Below are 12,457 nucleotides of genomic sequence, written 5' to 3'. Positions count from 1 at the left end.
CTCTGGAACCCTAGATCTGGCTCCTCCCCACTTGCCCCCAGCATCCCCTCTGGGGAAGGGCCCTGGTGAAGAGGAATTGCTGGGGTAGGGGAAAGGAGAGGCCCTCCAACGTCCTCATGCCTTTTGTTTTGAGGTATAGGTATGGGCCCTGTCTGAAGAGCTTGTCTCAGCCTGACCATGTACCCCAGCCAAGGCTCCTGAATCCAACCCCAAACCTCTGTCCCTTCTCCCAGATCCCCAGCTCAGCCTGGCCCCAGTTCCTCCCCAATGTTTCCTGACCCAGTCTGATCTAGCCCAAGTTCCAGCCCCTTTCCTAGGACCCTACTCTAGCCCAGCACAACCTCCAGCCTCTCTTTTATACCCTTAGCCCAGTCCAGCCTGACTTCTAACCCCATCTCCAAAATAGCACTGCAGCCACCTAGCCCAGCTCAGTTCAGTGTGACCTCAAGCCCCTTTCCCTAAGGTGAGAAACTCTAAGCTCCCTTCCCAGGGCCTCCCCAATCCCTTTTTCACAAAGTAGGGCCTATCTTGGGGATTGGTAGAAGTAGAGGAGAGGGTAAGGGATTAGGAACTATAGCCTAGATGAAGAAAGGCAGAGAAGGCAGGGAGATGAGGGGCAGGAGGTCCTGAGGAAGGCCCAGCTGTGCTCTGGGCCAGGCTGAAAGGAAGGGAATGCATACAAAGTTTTGAGTCAGTGGCCCCCTAGATGCAGGCTGGATTTCAAAGATGCTGGTTTTATCCCTGCTGGCTCCAGTTTCTGATACCCAGAGTGTTTATAATGACTGTAACTGTCATCCGTGTGGCACTGTCCCATTCTCTCAGGAGCCCCCTCTGGCCCCCACCCATGGAGGCCATAGATGAAACGACTGGGAGACCACATACCCTGCGAGAGGGGAAGCTGAATGGGAAGGGGCTATTTTCCCACCAATTCCAGATCCCATTTCCTAAGGTGGCTAAACCTGGATTACTTCTCTCCCTGCTGCCCCACCTCTAGGCCACCAGCTCACTTCTCCAGCAGGAGAATCTAGGGATAGTCCCTGGAGAAAAGTCCCAGAGAGGCTTGGGGGGAAAGGATCTTCTCCCTATCACCGCCAATAAGTAAGGCAGCCTGGAGGAGGTAGGCATAATTTCTCTCCCTTGCCTTCAATGGACCTCAGGTGCACAGAACCAGATTAATAATAACCTTGGTTCATGAAACACTCTCAGCATTGCTCCATGCATGGCGCACATTTATTTACTTATAATTCTGTCATAAGAACTCATCAACATGAAAGCTAGGACCTTGGCAATAACTTAGGTCTAGCTACATGGTCCATCCATGCCGCTCCCAAGATATCCATCATTCTCTTGTTTTCCTTTTATTTACTTAACTATTTATATTCCTAAAAATTTTTTGGACTGTTAAAACTTTAATTATTTTTTACCTTATTATAAGGGAATACTGCTATATGTAATTTTTGGTGGCTTATTTTTACTTAATATTACTAAGATTCATATTGTTGCTATGTATGGCTTGCAGCTCACTCATTTTGAGGATTGTATTAATACACTATTCCATTTGGTGACTCTACCACAGTTATTCATTCTCCTGTCATTGGACATTGGGTTGTTTCTAGGTTTTGGCTATTGTGAAGACCACTTCTATGAACAATTTTATTCGTGTCTTTTACAGTACTTATGCACAGTTCTTTTGGTTATATTAGGTATTATCTCTGTGAACTCATGTTCCTACCTCTGAAGCCCAAGTCTGAGTGCTTTTACTGTGGCAAGTCTAGGGTTAATTCACAATTAAAACATTTATTGGGTCCTTGCTATATGAACTGTATTTGGTCCATTCATTTATTCAGCCAGTCAAGCTAAATTTAGTGAGCATCTACAATATGCCTGGAGCTGAAGACAGAACAAGAAAGACAAGATGGCATATACAGCTAGGTGGGGAAATAGACGTTAAACCATGGTCACATACATACATACACACATATGCAATTACAATTTATGATATAATCAAGTAGTGCAGGATGAACATATAGTAGGGAGACTGTATTTAAACTGATATGTTAAGGAAGGCCTCTCTCAGGGAGTGATGTTTCAGCTGGGACTTGAAGGAGGACTTAGTCAGGTAAAGAGTATAGGGGAGGCCGGGCGCGGTGGCTCACGCCTGTAATCCTAGCACTCTGGGAGGCTGAGGCGGGTGGATCGCTCGAGGTCAGGAGTTCGAGACCAGCCTGAGCAAGAGCGAGACCCCGTCTCTACTAAAAATAGAAAGACATTATATGAACAACTAAAAATCTATGTAGAAAAAATTAGCCGGGCATAGTGGCGCATGCCTGTAGTCCCAGCTACTCGGGAGGCTGAGGCAGTAGGATCGCTTAAGCCGAGGAGTCTGAGGTTGCTGTGAGCTAAGCTGACGCCACGGCACTCACCCTAGCCTGGGCAACAAAGTGAGTCTCTGTCTCAACAACAACAACAACAAAAAAGAGTATAGGGGAGAGGATTTCAGGTGGAAGAAACACCACCTAATGCTGGAGAGTGCTTGGTGGGTTGGACGTTTATAAGAAAACCCATGGGTTCTGAGCCTAGTGAGCAAACGCAAATGATGGCAGGAGGAAGAGGCTGGGGCCAGACTGGACAAGGCTGCGGTGTTGACGTAATGAATATGATAGCAGTTAACATTCATTCTGTACCAGGTACTGTGAGAATATCAGATATCAAAATTTGTGGATGTTCAAGTCCCCGATATAAAAATGGTATAGTGTTTGCATATAACCTATGTATATCTTCCTGTATACTTTATATCATGTCTAGATTATTTATAATACTTAATATAGGGTACACGTTTTGTGAATAGTTATACTCTATTGTTTAGAGAATAATGACAAGGGGCCGGGCGCGGTGGCTCACGCCTGTAATCCTAGCACTCTGGGAGGCCGAGGCGGGTGGATTGCTCAAGGTCAGGAGTTCGAGACCAGCCTGAGCGAGACCCCGTCTCTACTAAAAATAGAAAGACATTATATGGACACCTAAAAATCTATATAGAAAAAATTAGCCGGGCATAATGGCGCATGCCTGTAGTCCCAGCTACTCGGGAGGCCGAGGCAGTAGGATCGCTTGAGCCCAGGAGTTTGAGGTTGCTGTGAGCTAAGCTGACGCCACGGCACTCACTCTAGCCTGGGCAACAAAGTGAGACTCTGTCTCAACAAAAAAAAAAAAAAAAAAAAAAAAAAAAAGAATAATGACAAGGAAAAAACGTCTGTACATGTTCAGTATAGATGCAACCATCTTTTTTTTTTGGAATATTTTCAATCCATGGTTGGTTGAATCCACAGATGCAGAAACCACATATATGGAGGCCTGACTCTTATTTCCCATTTTATTTACACAGGGGGAAACTAAGGACCAGATAGGCAAAGCAACTTGCCCAAGGTCACAGAGCCAGCAAGGATTTCAATTTCATCCAAATGTAATGGACTGTCACTGAAGGATCTAAGGCAGATCATGATTAAGACCCGGTCCCTGCCTTCCAGAAACCCCCAGGGCAGGGGGAACGACAGACCTGGCCACAATTTGAGTAAAAAGCACACTTCAGGGAGTGGGATTAGGAACCTGTGAAGTGCTATAGAAGTACAGGGAGAGAATTTTGTTTTGACCAAAGAGATCAGGGAAGGAAGGCTTCTTGCAAAGGTGAAATTAGTTTTGATTGTTGGAGGGAGGTGAACCTGTGGTAGGTGATTTTAGCAATAACCAACAGATGGTCTCAGAGAGGAATAGCTTTAGAGAAGGCACTGAAGTGGGAGAGTCCAGAAAGAAGAGACAATTGAGCAAGAGACTGTGACTATAGCAGCAAAGGGGTCACCGTTGGTGTTCAGGGGAGGGAAGGAACCAGCAAAACTGTTTTCCACAGTCTTCCTAAATTGTAGACTAAGGCTGAGCAGTTTAGACTTAATTTTATAGAGAATGGGAAGCCACAGAAAGTTTTTGCACAGAGAAGTAACCTAGTTAGACCTGTTTTTTTAGTAACATTAATTTGGCATGGTGTATAGGACTATAGAAGGGGACCAGTTAGGAGGCCTTGAGGTCCATGCTGCTAGTAATTTAGAAAACCCAAACCAAACCAAACAAAAAGATCCCAACTTATAAAATAAAACAAATACAAGATTTTAAAACTAAATGTAAGCAAATAAAATTAGAAGAAAATGAGATTAAATAGTATTTATCAACCTAAGAAGTATGTGTGGGGTAATAAACTTGCAAGATTAAATACTATAGAAAAAAAAAAAAAGGAAAAGAGTGAATTTTGCCTTGATTAAAAAAAGGGAAAAGAATGACCATTTTGACTATGTATAAATTTACAACTTTGGCATATATGTATATAAATTAATACTAAACCAAACCCCAGACAAACAAAAAGAGCAATAGATACACTGAGAAATATATCTGCAGCAAATATGATAAAGAGTTAAAATCTTGGCTGGTGAGGTGGCTCTCACCTGTAATCCTAGCACTCTGGGAGGCTGAGGCGGGAGGATCACTTGAGCTCACAAGTTTGAGGCCTGCCTGAGCAAAAGCCAGACCAGACCTTGTTTCTACTAAAAATAGAAAAATTAGCTAGGTGTGGTGGCACGCACCTGTAGTCCCAGCTACAGGGAGGCTGAGGCAGGAGGATCACTTGAGCCCAGGAGTTTGAGGTTGCTATGAGCTGGGCTGATGCCGCTGCACTCTACCCAGGGTAACAGAGGGAGACTGTTTAAAAAAAAAAGAATTAAAATTTTTTTGTTTAACTAATTTATGCAAAATAGGTTTTTTTTTTTAAAGGCCCCTCAATAAATAAATGGATAAAGGACAATTTCACAGGATATACTAAGACTAAAAACATAGAAATATGGTAACCATACGTATTTCAAACAAATAACCTAAAATTAATACTCATTATAGCACTAATTTTAAATCTTCTTTCTTTATTTACTTTGGAGACAGGTTCTTGCTCACTGCAACCTCCAACTCCTGGGCTCAAGTGTTCCTCCTGGCTCAGCCTTCTGAGTAGCTAGGACTACAAGCATGTACCACTGCACTGGGCTAATTTTTTAAACTTTTTTGTAGAGACAGGGTCTTGCTATGTTGCCTAGGCTGATCTTGAACTCCTGGCCTCAAGTGATCCTCCTGCCTCAGCCTCCCAAATTGCTGGGATTACAGGTGTGAGCCACTGCGCCCAGCCTAATTTTAATCTTTATTTTAGCAAATGCATATTAAAGTAATGTGGCTCTTTTTTTGTCTATTAAACTAACAAAGATATTTTTCTTAGTAAATTTGAAAAATATATATATATAACGGCTTTATTGAGATATAATTCACATACTATACAATTCACCTATGTAAAGTGTACAATTCAAGAGCTTATAGTATATTCATAGTGTTGTGCAACCATCACCCACAATTGATTTTTTTTTTTTTTTTTGCCCAGGCTAAAGTGCCGTGGCGTCAGCCTCGCTCATAGCAACCTCAAACTCCTGGGCTCAAGTGATCCTTCTGCCTCAGCCTCCCTGTAGCTGGGACTACAGGCATGCACCACCATGCCCAGCTAATTTTTTCTATATATATTTTTAGTTGTCCATATAATTTCTTTCTATTTTTGTAGAGATGGGGGTCTCACTCTTGCTCAGGCTGATTTCGAACTCCTGAGCTCAAACGATCCGCCCACGTCGGCCTCCCAGAGTGCTAGGATTACAGACGTGAGCCACCGTGCCCAGCCACCCACAATTGATTTTAAAACATTTTCGCCACCCCAAAAAGAAAATCTGTATCCATTAGCAGTCACTCTACATTTTCCCCACTTTCTCAGCCCTAGGCAACCACTAATCTATAATTTTGCCTATTCTAGACATTTCTAGACATTCTAGTCTCTATAAATTTGCCTATTCTAGACATTTCGTATAAATGGAACCAAACAATATATGACTTTTTGTGACCAGTCCCTATGACTTAGCATAATGTTTTCAAGATTCATCCATGTTGTAGCATGTATCAGTATTTAACTTTCTTTTCTTTTTTTTTTTTTAGAAACAGGGTAACACCATGTTGTCCAGGCTGGATTCAAATTCCTGGGCTCAATCGATCCTCCCACCTCAGTCTCCTGAATAGCTGGGACTACAGGCACACATCACCACTCCCAGCTTAATTTCTTTTTATTACTGAATAATATATTTCATTGTATGGATATACATTTTTGTTATCCATTCATCAGTCGATTGACATTTGAATTATTTCTACTTTTTGGCTGTTATTAAATATGCTGCTATGAACATTCATGTACACATATTTGGTGGACAAATGTTTTTATTTTCCTTGGATATATAGTTAGGAGTGGAATTGCTGGGTCATATGGTAACTCTATGTTTAACCTTCTGAGAAACTACCAGACTGTTTTCCAAAGTAGCTGTACCATTTTATATTACCATCAGCAATGTATGAAGGCTCTAATTTCTCTATATCCTTGCAAACACTTGTTACTGTCTATATTTTTGATTATAGCTGTCCTAGAATGTGTGAAGTGGTATCTCATTGTGGTTTTGATTTGCATTTGCTGATGACTAGTGATGTTGAGCATCTTTTTATGAGCTTATCAGTCATTTGTATATCTTCTTTGGAGAAATGTCTGTTCAGATCCTTTGCCCAATTCTACATTGAGTTGTCTTTTTATTATTGAGTTTGTTGTTTGTTTTTCCAAAAACTTAAAAGACCATGGAGTTATTATTGAAGTTTTTTTTTAGACAGAGTCTCACTCTGTCATCCAGGCTAGAGTGTAGTGGCGTGGTCATAGCTCAGTGCAACCTCAAACTCTTGAGCTCCTCCTGCCTCAGCCTCCTGAGTAGCTGGGAACACAGGCATGCACCACCACACCTGGCTAATTTTCTTTTTTTTGGTAGAGGGGGGGTCTCACTCTCATTCAGATTGATCTCTAACTCCTGGCCTCAAGCAATCCACCCTCCTCGGCCTCCCAGAGTGTTAGGATAGGATTACAGGTGTGAGTGACTGCACCCAGCCTATTATTGAGTTTTGAAAGTTATTTATATTTTCTAGATATGAGTCCTTTATCAGAAATATGATTTGCAAATATTTTCTCCCATTCTGTGGGTTGCCTTTTTATTTTCTTGATGGTGTCCTTTAAAGGACAAAAGTTTTTAACGTTGATGAAGTCCAAATTATCTATTTTTTTTTTTTGTTCCTTGTGGTTATGGTATACTTAGTAAATTTTGTATTGAAGTATAATATACAGAAAAGTACACACATCATAAATGTGCAACTTGATACATTTTCACAAACCAAACAAACTCTGTAACCAGCACTGAAATCAAGAAGAACATTACCAGCACCCCAGAAGTCTTCCTCATGCCCTTTCCCCATTACTTTTCCCCTCTAAGGGTAATCACTATCTTGATTTTTAACACCATTGATTTTGCTTGTTTTTAAAATATATAAATGGGATCATACTAAGGAGGCAAATATTTTCAATAATTTTACTCCATGCTGGGAAGGATGTGAAGAGATGAGAATCTCGGGCCAGGCGCGGTGGCTCACGCCTGTAATCCTAGCACTCTGGAAGGCCGAGGCGGGAGGATTGCTCGAGGTCAGAAGTTCAAGACCAGCCTGAGCAAGAGCGAGACCCCGTGTCTACTAAAAAATAGAAAGAAATTAACCGGACAACTAAAAATATATATAAAAAATTAGCCGGGCATGGTGGCGCATGCCTGTAGTCCCAGCTACTCAAGAGGCTGAGGCAGGATTGCTTGAGCCCAGGAGTTTGAGGTTGCTGTGAGCTAGACTGACACCACGGCATTCTAGCCCAGGCAACAGAGTGAGACGCTGTCTCAAAAGAAAAAAAAAAAAAAAAAGAAGATAATGGGAGCTCTGTTTTCAGGTCTGGCCTGCAGAGGCTACCTCTGCCACCTCCCTTCCCTGCCCTGCACACAAACAGTAGGGTATGTGAGCAGCTACCGGGATGTCTAGGTGTAGCATAAGACCACATTCCCTCCTGCCCCTGCCCCCCACCAGGTCTTGAAATATGAGGCTGGCTATATGATGTGCCTGGTGTTTACCTTCATCTTTGCTCTAGCGCTCTTCCTGTCCAGCCTCAGCCTGTCTGGCTGCCACCTATGTGAGTTCTGCAGGGGCTACCTGTTCCATCTGTCCAATTCCCAGCATCACCTCCTGCCTGCTCCCTGCTGGCCATGACCACGTTCCTCCTGAATATCAACCTTCCTCTAGCCAGTGCCTACCCCTCACCTCTGAAAGCTGATCCCTCAGGCCAGGAACCACCTCTGGTCTCTTCAGGGAGATCCCATCCTACCTGTGACCTCTGTACACCTTATGCAACTTGTTTCCCACTTGGGCTATCTTTGCCCTATTCCCTCCAAGAACCAGCCCCATTCATTACCTGAAAGTCCCCAAACCCAACCCCTGCCCACCTCTGCCTTCCCTCTCCTGTGCCCCTGACCCCTCCCCCATTTTCCTCTCTTATCCTTGATCCTCCACCTTCACCCATCCTCTCCTACCTCATTCTCCTCTCCTGACTCTGTATGCCCTCCCCATTCTGACCAACCCTTGAGTTCCTTACCCTCTCCCTCCTTCTGCCTTGTCTCACCAGGGGCTGGAACATCTTCTGCTTCAAAAGCAATGAGCAGCTGTATGAGGCCATTGTCTACAGTGGCTTCTTCCTTAGGAACAATAAGTATACCCTGCACCCTTCCTTAAGTCCATCCTCCAGGCACAGAGGGGACTTAACTCTCTCTCCATCCCTAGGAATTTCCCTCTGTGCCCCTAACTCTGATCCCATCCCTATTCCAGAATCCCAGCCTCCCAGAGTGCCTGGGTTCATACCCACGGGAGTGCTGGATTCCAGGCTTCACAGTCCCAGATCCCAGACCCCAGCCCACCCAGTCTCATTTCTCTGTCCCTTCTTCCTAGGAATCATTTCTGGGCTGGAAACCCCCTTCCCTCAAACTTTCCCTTACCCCTGGTAAATATATGGATGGAAGCCCATTAGAAAAATCCAATCCAACCTGCCGGGTGAGGTGGGAATAGCCTGCAGTGGGATTGGGAGGGATGGGGCTCTCAATGGTTCATCTTTACCCGTCTCCTCCAGACTTTAGCACTCGCTGGGGATCATTCTTCCATGGGCATCCAAAGCCCGTGCTGGGATCTTTGTTCACATTGATTGGGAATGAGTAGTCAAGAAGAACCTGGAGGTCAGAAGTGGTGGCTCATGCCTGTAATCCTAGCATTCTGGGAGGCCGAGGTGGGAAGATTGCTTGAGGCTAGGAGTTTGAGACCAACCTGAGCAAGAGCAAGTCTCTGTCTCTACAAAAAGTAGAAAAGTTAGCCAGGCATGGTGGTATGCACCTATAGTCCCAGCTACTTGGGAGGCTGAGGCAGGAGAATCACTTGAGCCCAGAAGTTTGAGGTTTGCAGTAAGCTATGAGGACACCACTGCACTCTAGCCTGGGAGACAGAGCAAGGCCCTGTCTCAAAATAAAAAAAAAAAGGAGAACACCAAGAAGGGCCTGGACAAGCCTGGCTGCACCAGGATGGTTTGGGGAGTGGCTGGGAGGATGGTGGTGGTGGTATGGGGCATCTCCAAGTAGGCTCAGTAAAAAGCAGTTTGAGGCCCATGCTGATGCAGTAAGGACCCATTAGCTGGAAAAACCAGTGCATGGGAGAGAGGCACATCTATTGGCTTTGAAATTCACTTCAAACATAATGAAGTCATATCATTGGCATATTTAACTTAGGGCCAGTACAGCTATGTGCACTCAGCAAAGGGCAATTCCATTTTCAACAGTTGGCAGGCTGAGAAAAGAGACAGAATCTCAGTGACAGAGTGTGAGTTTAGTGATTCAAGCATTTTTTTTTTTTTTTTGTAGACAGAGTCTCACTCTTGTTTCCTGGACTAAAATGCAGTGGCGTCATCACAGCTCACTGCAGCCTCAAAGTCCTGGGCTCAAGCGATCCTCCTGCTTCAGCCTCCCAATTAGCTGGGATTACAGGTGAAGGCCACTTCACCTGGCCAGTTTTTCTATTTTTAGTAGAGATGGGGTGTCACTCTTGCTCAGGCTGGTCTCGAACTCCTAAGCTCAAGTCATCCTCCTACCTAGGCCTCCCAGAGTGCTAGGATTACAGGTGTGAGCCACCACACTGGCAGATTCAAGCATTTTTTACACAATGGGGACCCTAAAAGTGTAGCTGGAATCTGAATGACTGCCAAAGCCTGAGGACCTGAAACATCTGAAATACCTGGACAGTTTGCTCCTCCAGAGCCTCCAGGAGGCCCGAAGAGGCTCAGAGAGGCCCAGGATGAGATGGGCCTTTCTCATTCTTGGTAGGCTACTGCCTCACTCCCCCTTCCTCTGCCCCTCACAGCTCCTTGCATTTTCCTCTATTCCCTAGATAATGGAAACTTCTGGCAGAACAGACCTAGCCCAGCTGGCCCTCTGGCTCTATGCACTGGTCATAATCCAGGTGAGGGGCCCCAAGGGACCCTCTTTCTGTCCCTTCCTTCATCCTCCAAGCATTCATACCTGACAGCCTCCTCTGCTTTCCAGAGTGAGCGAGTTTCCCTGCCTCTCCCTCCCAGGCCCCACTCCGTATTCCCATCTGACCCCTCTCCTTTAATTCTCTGCCCTTGGTCCACCCCGTCTTCTTGCTCATCTCTCTGATTCTGTTTCTTCTCACATTTGTTCTTGTTGCTGTCCTGTTTTGCTCCTGTGCAGAGACCTTCAGAGCCAGGCCCAGGCCCTCCCTTTGGGAATTAGAGGAGAAATCACTCTAAAACTTCTATCCACAACTGGTAAGTGAACTGGTCACTCGTCCCTGATCAGACAGCCTGATTCACCCTCTCTCCCCACTTGATTTTTTATCAGCGGAAATGGGGACCCATGCATTGATAGTGTAAGCACAGTTTACAATTCACATGGCCCATTAGCCTTGAAATTGGGATTTTTGAAAAGTTTTTTATTCAGGGGAGAGGAGAATTCACCTCTATTTTACATTTTGTGCATAAAATGAGACTTTGTTGATTTTGAATAAGGCCAAACATCTTATTCTTGTATTTAATTTTTATTTATTTTTTTTGAGACAGAGTCTCACTCTGTTCCCCAGGCTAGAGTGCCATGGTGTCAGCCTAGCTCACAACAACCTCAAACTCCTGGACTTAAGCAATCCTCCTGCCTCAGCCTCCCAAGTAGCTGGGACTACAGGCATGCACCACCATGCCCGGCTAATTTTTTCTATATATATTTTTAGTTATCCATATAATTTCTTTCTATTTTTTTTAATAGAAACGGGATCTCGCTCTTGTTCAGGCTGGTCTCGAACTCCTGAGTTCAAACGATCCACCCGCCTGGGCCTCCCAGAGTGCTAGGATTACAGGCGTGAGCCACCATGCCCGGCCTTGTATTTAAAATTCATATTAAATGTGACCTTACTATGCCCTCCCGGGGAAACTCTGCTGTGCCCTCAACTTCCTCTCCAGTTGGACCAAATTATCCAAGTCAGGCTGGTAGCTGGACCACACTTCAATCCTGGAGAGGAAGAATCTTGGCAGCCCAGGCCCCTTTCTTCTGGGTGATACTGTCCTAGTACAAGTCCAGGATCTCTTCTCTTCTCCACTGTGCTGCTCCCTGGATTCTCTCTTGACCTCCTCTCCGCTCTCACTCTCAGAAAAGCTCAACTGACTACCTCTGAAGGCTTCTCCGGTCTGTAGCTGGCAAACGTGTGCATGTTTGAGGCGAATGGGTGGAGCTGGCAGTGACAAGAGTAACCACCAGAGGGAGCCTGTGCCTAAGACGAGGCTGAGTGGGGGCCTAGAGAAGCCACTTTGAGGATTTTTTCTTTTTCAGGGCAGTAACGCTGCCAAGCCTTCCATCCTGGGGTAGCTTCCTATGGACCTGGGAGTCTAGAGCTGCCTTCTCCCCCCTTTCTGACTCTCTCTCTCTTTTCCTGACCACCCAGGTCGGTGTGAACCAAACCCTGGTGCATCTGCACAATGTGGAAAACTTCCTAAGGACAGATTCCCTGACAGCCATATTCAACACGAGGTTCAGTTTTCCAGTCCTTTGACCTCAACCCACAACTCCCAGTAGCCCCTGCCGCCCATCCCTCCCCTGGAACCTCATTGACTCAGGTGTTCCCATCCTTGCTCCTCTCCTGATTGGGGGATCGGGTGGCCCTGGGTAGTACCAGCTGTCCCTTCCTTCTACCCCTACCCCAACTCCCAAGATGGCCCCAGTTCAGTGGCTTTCCCACCCCCAGCCCCCTACTGCCCTAGGTGGCTGGTTCTTCCTTCAGCTCCACCTGACTGACTTCCATCAATTTCAGGTCTGGATCAACCAGTCAGTCTGGCCTATGGGAAGAAGGGAAGAAAGCGGAGAATCTCTAAAGTTCAGAGGCTAATCCCTTCTTCTCACCC

Source organism: Eulemur rufifrons, chromosome 28, assembly GCF_041146395.1.
Source record: "Eulemur rufifrons isolate Redbay chromosome 28, OSU_ERuf_1, whole genome shotgun sequence".
Lineage (NCBI taxonomy): Eukaryota > Metazoa > Chordata > Mammalia > Primates > Lemuridae > Eulemur > Eulemur rufifrons.
The sequence above is the reverse complement of the archived record's forward strand: the minus strand, read 5'-3'. Positions refer to the sequence as shown.